The 13,275-nt window shown below is 35.9% G+C and overlaps 1 long non-coding RNA gene across 1 annotated transcript; it reads left to right on the plus strand.

Annotated features, from left to right (window-relative positions):
- The first annotated feature begins 10,357 nt into the window (after positions 1-10,357).
- On the plus strand, positions 10,358-10,724 carry LOC114713693 (uncharacterized). The gene is made up of 3 exons (XR_003737370.1): positions 10,358-10,409; positions 10,494-10,589; positions 10,696-10,724. It is a non-coding gene; the product is annotated as an uncharacterized LOC114713693 (long non-coding RNA).
- The last annotated feature ends 2,551 nt before the right edge of the window (positions 10,725-13,275 follow it).

The raw sequence follows: 13,275 nt of genomic DNA on the forward strand, positions 1-13,275 counted from the left end.
TTGTTTAATGCTGTGTTGAATTTTTCTAGATTTAGGGACTTTCTACACTTGTATCAAACTTGGTTTATGATTGTAAATCTTGTTTTTAGACTATTCTATTGTATTTGGATTAGATGATGTTAATGTTGATTAATCTATTTTAATATTTCAGTTTAAATCCTTGTCTTCAGTTTGATTATCAGTGATAATTATTGATTAATCTGAGTGCTTGGTATTCTGTGGCTGTCGATTGACATTCAGAGGGCATTTGCATCATTCATTCATTTACACTCTAAGTGGTTTTCAGCAGTGTCTTAAGAGGTGTTAATTAAGTTTGATTAAAGTGAGTTTTCATTAATTAAGACATTGGACCCAAGTGATTACTTGGGGTTTTCTTTAGACTTAGAGGTTTTCTAAATTCCCAATCATTCTAAAGAGTAGTGATAGTTGAGCTTTCATCATCAAGAGACTATTTAATCATAATTTCCTTTTAATCCAAAACATTTCTAAATTCATTCAAAATACCAAAAATAGTTAATTTTCTGCACTTTGCATTTGTTGTACCACTTTTAAAACAACTAAAACCCCCCCTTTTACAATGTTTTTGAAACCCAATTTAGACTAGGATTTCCAATAACAAGCTCCTCAAGAAGACGACTGGTTGCATCCTATACTACATTTTATCTGATGCAACTCTCTTCCTTGACAATCCGGAAGGCGACAGTTCGGCACATCGATCATCAGGACACCTTTGGCGCAGCCTAAAATTTCTACACTGTGGCAAACTCCTCATATCAGTAATGATAGATTTGGGTCAGAACGCGAAAATAGAACATCTACTCATATAATCTGACCCAAATTAACCTCTTAAACCCTTAGAAACCCTATTTTTGACCTATCACTCCATTCTCTCATCTCTAACACCTCTATTCTCTCATCTTCTTGCCTCTCTACCTCCATCTTCTTCCCCATCCATTTCCTTCACCTTTCCTTCACTCCATCTCATTTCCTTCCACTCCCAGCTACCATGGCTGACGGATTCATTTCGATTAGAGCTTTTCTTAAAGCTATGGAGGGCTAGGGTTAATCAACTCTTGAAGATGATGGAGTGGCATGAGTTTCCAGATTTTAAAGGGAGTTTAGTTTCAGTTTTAATTTTTAGCTATGATTTATGGCTTTCTAGGTTTAGGAGTTGTAAATTCATAATTAGGAACTTAGGATTGTTACTGTAATCACCGGTTAATGATTTACATTTGTAGTTTGGATTAGTTAATGTTGAATTATGTGATTCAATATATGTAGTTACATATATGTTTCCTTTTAATCCTTTTGATTCTCTCTTATCTTGCATAGTCATGTTTTGATATTGAGTTGATTTTGGGTTGCAATGAACCAATTGCATAATCATTCTCAAATTACACATTAGGAGAGCTTGACAATGTTTTCATTAATGAAGTTCATTGATTTAAACATTGGACTTAATGAGTCATTGAGGTTGTTATTCTAGAAAACCTAATGATTTTATGAAACTCCTAATATCTTAAGTAAACTATGATTGCCATTAAAACCATTTTCAAGAGGTTTCCTATCATCCATTTCCATTCCATCATCATCTTATCAAAAATACCAAAAATATAGTAGCTAGGTTTATTTCCATTATATATAGTTTAGTCACATTTCAATTTAATATTAAAAACCAAAAACCCCATTTCATTGCATTGCATGACATTTAGTCTAGCTTAGGTAATTAATAAAGGCACGACCTGAGTTTGCACTATACTATATAACTTGGATTTAGTTTTGATTGAGAATCCTAAGGCAAGCGACAAAAGGTCCTCATCAGCCACTTGTGAAGCCAAGGGTGGAGAGAATTTTGACTTTAGAAAATCACTTTCTTTTGGAATTAAATTAAGGAGAGAAATTAGTGTAAGAAGACATAGGGTGTTTACACATCATCATGGTAATTAGGATGATCTTGAAGGGCTAATACAAGAGACTTGGCTTATAAATAGACCCTTCTCCCTCTCACAAGACTCAATTTTTGGCCAACCTAGGGGTGGTTCTTACAATTTGATTTCTTGAAGTGCAATCAAGAAAAAGCTACCTACTTTGATCATCTAAGCTTAGATCCAAGATTAGTAGGATATTCTATCTTGTTTACTGCTTGGTATTCTTGGTTTGGATGGTTGAAAAATGTTGTTTCCCCTCAGGGAAGGTGTTGGCCGAATTGTTTTAGGAATAGGGGAGGGAGGTTTTGATGTTAAACCTAGTGAAACACATTGGATAAAGCGTGTTTCAAGTGGTTTTGTGTTGAAATTTGAAAGATTGCATGATATGGTTTTTGGTGATGCTGTTCGGCCAACCCTAAATCTATACTTATTTTTGATTTTGATAGTTTTGATGCTTCCATTGTGTTTAAAATGAAAAATGATGTAGGGTAAACCTAAAGAACAAGCACTGGAACCATTGGAATTAAAGTTGGAATTTTGGGGCCTTTTGGGCACCCGATTCAGCCAATACTGTTTGAAAGGGAAGGAATTTTCTTTTAATGAATACAAGCCAATATTTAGATTCTACATGAAAAATTATGTAGGATTGACGTAAGAGAATAGTTTTTAGGTTAAAGAAAATAAAGTTCCAAAATTCAAAGGATTAAGGGTTAAGGGGTTACCTAAGTATTGCCATTTAGTTTTGTGTGGTTTGAGTTGTAATGTGGTTGCCCCTTTTTGCAATGTGATGTCTAGGCTTTGATATTTGTGGAGGGAAAGAGGAAGAACAAAGACCAAGGAAGCAATTGGATCAAGGTAGCAAGATTTAACTAACTTTAATGTTGATATTGCATTGATTGTTGATGCATGGATGATTGCTATTATTTGGTTGAGCTGATGAATGTTTATGCGGCTACTCCTTGCATTAAAATGCCTTGGCTATTACATGTTGGAGATTGCCTAATTATGAGGAAGAATTAGTTCCCTAATGATAGCAAATGTTAAAATGCTTGATGATAGGGCATGTTTGATGTTATGGTTGGTTTTATGTTGTTATTGGGATTTCAATGAAATCTCATTCCTTTCAAATAAAATTCAATCTTTCTAATGGCTGAACCATCCAAAAAAAAGAAGCAAATCGTGAATGAATCATGTATAATTTATCAAACCACTTGACTTTTGACAATGAAACCACTACAACAAAATGTGTTATTTACCTCCCTCATTTATGTCTGTTTTCCAAAACAGAAGAGACTTCATGTCTGTTTTAAACAAAACAGATGTGAATTCACGTCTGTTTATAACAACTAGAGGTGAATTTACGTCCGTTGACCCAAAACAGACATGAATTCACGTCTGTTTACAACAATCAGACGTGAATTCACGTCCGTTTACCCAAAACAGACGTGAATTCACGTCTGTTTCTCTATAACAGATGTTACTTCACGTCCGTTTCTCAGAAATAGACGTGAATTCACCTCTGTTTCCAAGTAAACAGACGTGAAGGGGCTTCATTTTTTAAAAAAATTTTCCCGCAGCAGCTCGCATCAGTTATCTATCAGATCTACATGTATCGCGCGCGAAGAACCTCTAGCTCGCAGCTATCTCACACCTAACTTTCATTTTCAGTCTCTCCCTCTCATTTTCCTCTTGTCCGTGAAGTAGCCATGAGCTATTTCAACTTGTTTCGGTCTCTCCTTCTGGTTTCAGCTCTTCAAGGCCGTAGCCCTCCCTCCATTGTGTCGTGCGTTCTGCAGTAGCCGTGTTGCAGCAGCTCGCCGTTGAAGCCGTGAAGATCTGCGTGTACCACGAAGAACCTCCAGCTCATAGCTATCTCGCCATTGAAGTCGTGAAGCTCACACGCACTGTAGGCCGTTGATTTGAAGGGACGCCTGAACAGTGAAGGTAAGTTTATTCAACCGTTGCATTGTGGGTTTAGTGTGTTGTACGTGGGTTTGAGTAGCTTGAGGAGTTTTGAATTGGTTTCTGAGGTTGCTGTTTAAATTTTTACTGAAGAATTGTGTTTAGATAGTTTTAAATTTGTATATATTGATTGGGTAGAAATTTTAATGATTTCAAGCCTTGTTAATCTTGTTAGAAAAATAATGCATACAAGGTGTTTGTCAAAATGCCTAAGAGGGATTGCATTAGATAGTTTGCTATATGTATTGAATTTAGATTAAGGATTGGGTATACATTAAATGATTAATGAAAAAATTGCATTTAGATAAGTTAAAATTTGTTTACATTGATTGGGTAATAGATTTGAAGTTTGAAATCATTTGCTTGGAATTGGCATGATTTATGTTGTAATTGGAATGAATCAGATTCAATTGATATCATTAGTTTTGAATTTGGTTAATGTTTATTGGGACTGTGCTGAATGAAATTAAATTGTTTATAATTCCTTAGGTAGTAACGGAATGGATCATAGTTGGATGAATGCTTTGAGAACAAGTGATGAATATGAGAACGGAGTAGAACGATTTATTGAATTTGCTAAACAGAATGCTCTTAGCAATAACGGAATGTATTTTTGTCCCTGTGTCAAGTGTTTAAATGAGAGGCGACTAAGTGTTGATGATATTAGAGATCACCTGCTTTGTGATGGTATAAATCTTCGATATACAAGATGGATATGGCATGGTGAAGTAGGAACAAGTTCAATACTCGAAGAAGAGGAAGTTATGGATGATGTAAATGATAGAATGAGCGATATGATTCGTGATGTAGGGGTAGAGTTCTTTGTGCGATCACATGCAAATGATAACTTGAAGAGTGATACAGAGATGCCTTTGTACCCTGGGTGTTCTAAGTATACACGATTGACAGCTGTATTGAAATTGTTCAGTTTAAAAGCAAATAATGGGTGGACTGACAAAAGTTTCACAGAGTTGCTTCAATTGATTAGTGATATGCTTCCAATTGATAACGTTCTTCCAAATCGTGTGTATGAAGCAAAGAAAATCTTGTCTCGGATAGGTATGGGCTATGAAAAGATACACGCTTGTCTTAATGACTGTGTATTATATAGAAAAGAGTATGCTGGTCTACGTGAGTGCCCAAAATGTAAAACTTCACGATACAAGGTGAAAAAGAACATGGACTGTGCTGGTAACTATGATGGTGATGAGACAAGTAAAGGGCAACCTTTGAAGGTGTTATGGTATCTTCCGATAATACCACGATTTAAGCGCTTATTTGCTAATGCAACAGAAACGAAGAAGTTAAGATGGCATTTTGATGAGAGAATATCAGATGGAAGATATCTTCGGCACCCTACTGATTCTCCTCAATGGCAGAAAATAGATGAAATGTTTTCGGAATTTGGTCTTGAACCAAGAAATCTTCGCCTTGGGCTTTGTACAGATGGAATCAACCCTTACGGTACTCTTAATAGCACACATAGTGCATGGCCAGTACTGTTGGTGATTTACAACCTACCTCCCTGGTTATGTATGAAGCGCAAGTACATGATGCTTTCTATGATGATTTCAGGACCGAAACAACCAGGAAACAATATCGATATCTACTTGGCACCTTTAATTGAAGATTTGAAGATGTTGTGGGAAGAAGGCGTGGATGTGTTTGATGCATACAAGCAAGAGTCCTTTAAGTTGCGTGCCATGATCTTTACAACAATAAATGACTTTCCTGCATATGGAAATCTATCAGGATACAGTGTGAAGGGGCATAAAGCATGTCCTATATGTGAAGCAGACACATACTTCCACCAACTTAAGCACGGAAGGAAGACAGTTTACCTCGGTCACAGGAGGTTTCTTGATCGGTTCCACCCATACCGGAGATTGAAAAAGGTTTTTAATGGCTCACAAGAGCATGGCATGGCTCCGAAGGCATTAACTAGAGAGGAAGTTTACCAGCGAGTTGAAAGAATCAATGTCATTTTCGGTAAGACTCAGAAAGCTGCAAGTGAGAAAAACATATGGAAGAAGAGGTCTATTTTCTTTGATCTTCCATATTGGCACAGTCTTGATGTAAGACACAGTATCGATGTGATGCATGTGAAAAAAAATGTGTGATAGTCTTATCGGTACTCTTTTGCACATACTTGGAAAAACTAAAGACGGAATTAATGCAAGACTTGATCTGGCTAAAATGGGCATTCGAGAGCGCTTACATCCACAATTGAGAGAGGGTGGTAAGCGGGCTTATATGGAACCTGCGGCCCACACATTGTCTAAAGTCGAAAAAACAAGCTTGTGTCAGTGTTTGCATGACATCAAGGTGCCCCAGGGGTATTCTTCTAATGTGAAAAGGCTTGTCTCAATGCACGATTTGAAGTTAGTGGGAATGAAGTCTCATGATTATCATATACTGATGCAACAACTATTACCCGTAGCTATTCGAGGCACAATGAGAGATGATGTGAGGAGCACTATAGCTAGATTATGTATCTTCTTCAATGCTATTTGTAGCAAAGTCATTGACATAGAGAAATTGGATGAATTGGAAAATGAGGGTTATGTTATCTTGTCTCAACTAGAAATGCACTTTCCCCCAGCATTTTTTGATATCATGGTGCATTTGATCATTCATTTAGTGAGGGAGATAAGGCTTTGCGGTCCTATTTTTCTAAGATGGATGTATCCATTTGAGAGGTACATGAAAGTCTTAAAAGATTATTCTAAAAATCCTTATCGACCTGAAGCATCAATTGTTGAAAGGTATGTAGCGGAAGAGGCTATGGAATTTTGCAAAACATATCTATCTATAGCTAAGACACCATCTCGGCATGAAAACGGTACAAGTAAAGGAATCAGGGGGCTGAAGGTAAAGAGTGTGGGTCGTGAAGAAGTGTTACAAGTGCACTTATACATATTGAATAATATGGAAGAAGTGCAGTCGTATTTAGATGATCACAAAAAAAGTTTAAAAGAGAAGTATCCAAAGAAAAGTGATATACATATAGCAAATGAGCATAACAAAACATTTATAACATGGTTCAGTGAAAAAGTTTTGAGAGAGGCCAATGTATCTGATACAATAAAAGTTATCACTTGGAGTGGATACGACATAAATGGATATTCCTTCTACACAAAAGCTCAAGATGACAAAAGTACTGTGCAGAATAGTGGGGTAATGGTGGTTGCTGAAGCGATGCATTTTTCGAGTTCGAAAGATAAAAACCCCAAATTGGCATCTATGGCTTATTATGGAGTTATTGAAGAGATATGGGAGGTAAACTACACCAATTTCAAGATTCCTGTCTTCAAATGTAAATGGGTCAACAACAACAGTATTGAAATAGATCAACAATTTGGATTTACATTAGTTGATCTTGGCAGGGTTGGTTATGCAGATGAGCCCTTCATTTTAGCAAGCCAGGAAAAACAAGTATTTTATGTTACTGATCCAGCAAATAAAAAATTGTCTATTGTCCTTCAAAGTAAAAAGTAGAAGGACAGTGATCCTACCATGAATCTTGATGAGACACCACCTTTTGCTTCAAATCCGCCTAGACTAAGTGAAGTAGAATTGGTAGATAATGATGAATATGCTACAAGAGATGATCATTGTGAAGGGATATGGGACAATGCATAAAGTCAGATTAAGTAATGTAATTTTGCAACGTACCTTGTGTTATTTTCTTTCATTTATTTCATTGCAATGTACTTGATATTATTTATATATTAATACATTTCACTATAATTTACTTATTTATCTAATTTTGGTTTTTCAACAGGCACATGGAGGAGGATTTTGATGCCAATATGGAGGAGGATTATGACATCGATGATGTCAATCAGCCGGAAGGAAGGAAGGTTAGAGGTAGTACAAGGCTACCAAAGTTAGCAGTATGTCATGGTCGTATTCAGAAGAAGCATGTGGATTTTGATGCCAATATGAATCCAATTAGTGAAGAGAAGGACAGATTCATTAGCTATATAGGCTCCGTTGCCAGAAGCAAAGTTAATATTCTATGGCCTAATTGGAAGTCAATTTCTAAGCAGACGAAGGATAGGATTTGGGAATATATTTTGGTATGTCACTTTCTAATTTTATTTCATTTGTTTTATTGTAAATATAGTTATAACTAAGATCTTTAACTCAAACATATATATTTTTCTTTACAGCAAACGTATGACATCCCTCGTACTGAGCAAATGAAAAAGCATTTGTTGCAGCAAGTTCGTCAGCGCTGGAAAGATTTTAAGCACACACTCACGAGCCAGTATGTGCGAGGGCCTAAGAAAGATGATGATCCGTGCGAAAAATACTCCTTCCTTGATCCAGATGATTGGAGGAGGTTTGTGGCATCACGGCATGATCCTAAATTTCAGGTACATTGCCTTATAAAACATTTAATTTTGATTTAATTTACTTCACATACTCAATTTACTTTGTTTTCTTTTCCACAGGAATTAAGTGCGATGAATAAAGAAAGGCAAGCTAAAAATTTATATCCGCACTATTTATCCCGTGGAGGTTACAAGATGCTTGAGGAGAGGATCATGCAGAATGACTTTAAGGCGATGCAGGAAGCTGCAAAATCTGATCCTAGTATCGTTGTTCAGACCCCACCTCCTCCTCCACATCATAGAAAATGGAAGGAAACGAGGATGAAGAAGGGTCAATATATTAATCCAGCAGTTGCTGAGATTGCTAAAAAAATTGTAAGTTGTATACATCAAATAACTTTAACTTATGGTAATATTCCTTATATTTTATCATTAATTTTCTATTATACTGCCATTAATTTTTTATCATACTTAAAATGTTATAGGAGGTACTTGAAGAGCAAAGCAGTGAAGGTTCATTTAGTCCGAGTGGAAGGATGGACATTTTAGCGACAGCGATTGGGAAGCCTGATCACCCCGAACGCATTAGAGGAGAAGGGAGGACAGTTGGTCTTACCCAATATTTTGGACAAACTTCACGAGCTTCTCTACGAAGTCAACCCACTGATGAGATGATAGCTAAACTTCGAGACCAAGTTCGTGATGAGCTCCAATCTGAGCTAGAGGTCAAGATTTAAGCCCAGTTATGCCAGTCACTTCGAAAAGAGCTTATGGCTAAACTTCGTGATGAGATGAAATCTATGGTCTCTAGCATGTAAATTGGGACAATTCAACAACAATGCACACCCCAGGTTTGTAATCAATTTCACTTAAATTAATGTTGAGTTTTACCAACGTTTTTTTAATTTAATTTAATACTTGCATTTCTCTCATTTAGGATTCCCCCGTCTTTCCTAGCACTAAAAACAGTTGTAATCCATCGGGGGCATTGGGAGAGCATGATCCTAGTAGTCCCACGCTGGACTTTGGACAACCTTGTTGTCTTCGTTTAGAGGTCCCAAGGATGTGTGTTGTTGCTGACGCTCTCCTCTACAATCAAGGGAGCACTATCCATCACCAACATATTCAAGAGGACCAAGCGAGGGTTACAGTTACGACTGTTCGAGAGGGAGAGACAGGTGTGGATGTGCCATTCCCGACTGCTGAAGTTGTGAAGTTAGGTTAGGCAATTGGAACTTTCATTCTTTGGCCTAGACACCTTGTTGATGAGGAGATAATACCTGTGATGGTAAGAAAATGTTATTCTATATTGTGTGCATTTTTTTTAACATAATACTTATAATACTTATTATGTTTATTTGATGTTTCATTAGGACCAGGAAGATGTTAATAGATATCCCTGCTTGGCACAATTATATGAGGAATATAAAACAATTAACAAGGTCGACATAAAGATGCCTGTAGGGATTGTGGGTGAAGAAAAATCATATTTCTTTGGACTTGACAACAAAGACATCAGGGATTTCTTATCCTTGAAGGAGTTGGACATAGCATGGGTTCAATTAGCAATCATGTAAGTTTACTTTTTCATTTCTAACTTAAATTTCTAATTTCTTACTTTCACATACTAATAATTATCTTATTTCAATTCAATGATAGCTTCTTCCATAACAAATGCATGTCATCAATGGAGAAGAGAAATTTGTATGGATATTTATGCCCTGCAAGTGTCCAGAAGAAGTACAACCCACTAGATAGGAGAATCAGATATGTGGGCAATATGATTGGAGACACTAAATTACCTTGTTATTTGGCACCAATTATTGAAGGGCAAGTAGCTTAATTATATTTATTTATACATACTTAAATTGTTAAGAATTATTGTGATATCCAGTAATGTATAAGTCTTACTCTATGATGCAGTTGTCATTGGAGTTTGTGTGTTTCTTGTCCCATTAACAATGTCATCTACTGGTTTGATCCCTTAGGTCATCGTCCAAGCAGTGAGATGAGGGGCGTTTTCAACACGTAAGTACCTTAATGTAGATCAATAATTTTGTTTTCAATATAAATTATTTAACTTGTGCTTTCATTTGCTTATAGGGCTTTAAAGACTTATTATATAACTGGTGGGAAGCGTTCCGGGAAAAATGGCTCAACAACTTGGGTATATCCTAGTGTGAGTACTTTAAATTGAAGTTCTTTCATTGATGGCAGTTATTTTATATATGAATTTGGATTATCATTTCCTTGTGATTTGCAGTGTGCTAAGCAACAAGGGCCAACAGAGTGCGGATATTACATTATCCGTTATATGTTTGAGATTATTGAGAGCGGATGTATTACAAAATTTGATGAGGTAAGTAAATATAATTTTAGTTTTGTAATAGTTGAATTTTTAAATTGAATTGTTACTTATTTTATTTTCTTCCTATGTTTAAATTTGTTCATTTGTCAATTTACAGATTTTTGATAATGATTGTTCATATACTATTGATGACATTAACTTTATCCGAGACCTTTTGGCACAGCAACTGCTTCAAGAATTGTGGTCCAGGGATTGAGCAAGTTTATGTTTAGAGACAATAGGATCAATATTGACTTTTGTAATTTGTTCTTCTTTTTTGACTAGTTAGTTAATTAATGTGTCTATATGGATGAAGTTATGATGTTGATATGTCTTGGCTGAAAATATTGATTGGTTCATACTATTTCAACTTGTTGGAAAGTGGCTATTATGGCTATTGTGGCTGTAGGAGAAGTAGTATATACGAACTGAATCTTTTTTTTAAAAAAAAAACAAAGGACATTCATGTCTGTTCAGTGAAATTTCTCGAAAACAGACGTGAATTCACGTCTGTTTTTGAGAAACAGATGTGAATACTACAACTTTTCTCGTCCGTTCCAAACAGAAGTAAAAAGGGGGTACTTTTTATGTCCCTTCTTTTCATGTCCCCTGCAAAACAGACATAAAAAGTCATGCAAAACAGAAGTAAAAAGTCTTCATTGTAGTAGTGAACTCAATGTATATATGGATGTTGTAACCCTTTTGAGCTATTAACTTGGAGCTATAATTTGACTATGTCGCATTTGAATTAAATTCTGAAATTTGGTATGGTTCACATCTTGAGCTTCAAATCAATAGGTAAAACGTTCAAATTGGATATCTATACGATTTATCGTGATTTTTTAAAGTTAGGGTTTGAAATCTAAAAAAAAGTTTTTGACCAATATAGCAGTAGTAATTTCCATACAAATCTGGCACTGTTTCGCACCAAACTAGTTCTTAAGATTATTTTTGGTTGAAACATCATTCAAAGAGCTTGTAGTAGGACTTAGAACCACTCCGTTTCAATTTTTTTAGAATTAATTATGAATTTTCAAAGTTGGACGGAAATTCTGAAATTTTTAGTGAACTGTAATTCTGTAAAGTAATGTCCTAATTACATTTTTCTTGAGGTTAAAGACATCCAAAGTGGTCTGAAATGATATCAAATGGACTCTAAGATATTATAGAAGTAAGGTGTAACATATTGGGGTAAGGTCAACTTTGTTTGCCTTGCCTTCATTGTTATCACTTTTTCTTAGAAGGACATATTGCTCTTATCAGAGTAATGTCAATTCAACCACTTTCTCTGATGGAGGACATATCACTTATATTGCTATGACATCAACTCTATCATTTTAGGAGGATGTACTATTTTCTTCATAGCGATGTCAACTCCACTATAACTATTTCTCTTTCTTTCTTTCAGAAGACAGCTCGCTCTTGGTAAAGCAGCATTAACTCTGATTTGGAGGACCACTTTCCAATTTCTTGAGAAATACTTTGTGGCCAAGACCTTTCTCTTACATGATTTTTACCATGGCACATTCTTCACATGTCATATCTATATTAGAGGGAGCCTCTCTACCTGAGTCAATTAATTACTTTAGTAGTGGCATTTATCTGTAAGAATCTCATCTATTAGTTTCCTCACTGGCTTGAGTGCTGTGGTCACACTCCTTATAGATGCCATAAGGACATGAAGGGATACTATCTAGTCTTAAGCATTATCAGATATCAAGGCATCAGTGGGAATATAATTATCTGTCCATACCAGTTCCCAGCGCAACTATCATCTATAATATCTTCATCTATTTCTCTTCATCTTTATCATCAAGAGATACTTCCTGACTCTTAGTCTTTCTAATTTCTCTTAGTTGTTGACTATTTATTCATATGGTCTTATGTGGGTCATCAAAAACTGATCACATTACTCAGTAGGCATAAATCATTTAAATACCTCTGTTGTGTGGTATCTAGGTTAGGCATCCAGCTCATTATTTACCATCTTATTCTAACTCTAGTTAGAAAGCCTCTATTGAAACATTCTTTAACAAAGGCCTCTAACTTCCTTACCCAATTCTCTTAACCATATGCGCTAGACTCAAACGTTTGGGTTATACCCTAGATCAGCCAACAACATCTGGAGGCATATCGAAGAGGGTATTACTCATGCTAAATCATTAAATTTCTATTCCTCTTATTTAGCTATCTCTCAGGCATTTCTACATCTGTTTAGGAATCTCAGATAGCTTTAAATCTCTTATGATGTCGCCTCACCTTTATCGAGGTCTTATCAACTACATGATGCTTAAGTCGCCACCCTGCTTTCCAACTAGGGCATAGACTCGTACCCTTACCTGGCTTGGCATTCTTGGCTTAAACTATTCTTCTTTTGAGGGGGAGTTTCTTAACTCTAAGCAGTGGCTACCTATCTCTTGAGATGTTTTCTCATTGTCATCACTTAAACTTTGTCATTGACGACTTCACTATCATCTCTTGGTATTCCTCAGTACATCTTTCCCCTAAAGTGACACCTTAAAGGACCAATTTTAGTAACCTACTACTTATCTAAATAGGGACTCTTTCCTGAACCAACTTGCCCAAATCCTTAATTACCTTACCTGCAATATTGCTTGAACCTGTATCTGCTTAAACCTTGGTCTGATACCAAATTGAAACATCCATCATTTTATCCCCTTTTAGTATGCATTTAGAA

The sequence above is a fragment of the Neltuma alba genome, unplaced genomic scaffold (genome assembly GCF_004799145.2).
Source record: "Neltuma alba isolate B1F8T4 unplaced genomic scaffold, ASM479914v2 tig00011447_pilon, whole genome shotgun sequence".
NCBI lineage: Eukaryota > Viridiplantae > Streptophyta > Magnoliopsida > Fabales > Fabaceae > Neltuma > Neltuma alba.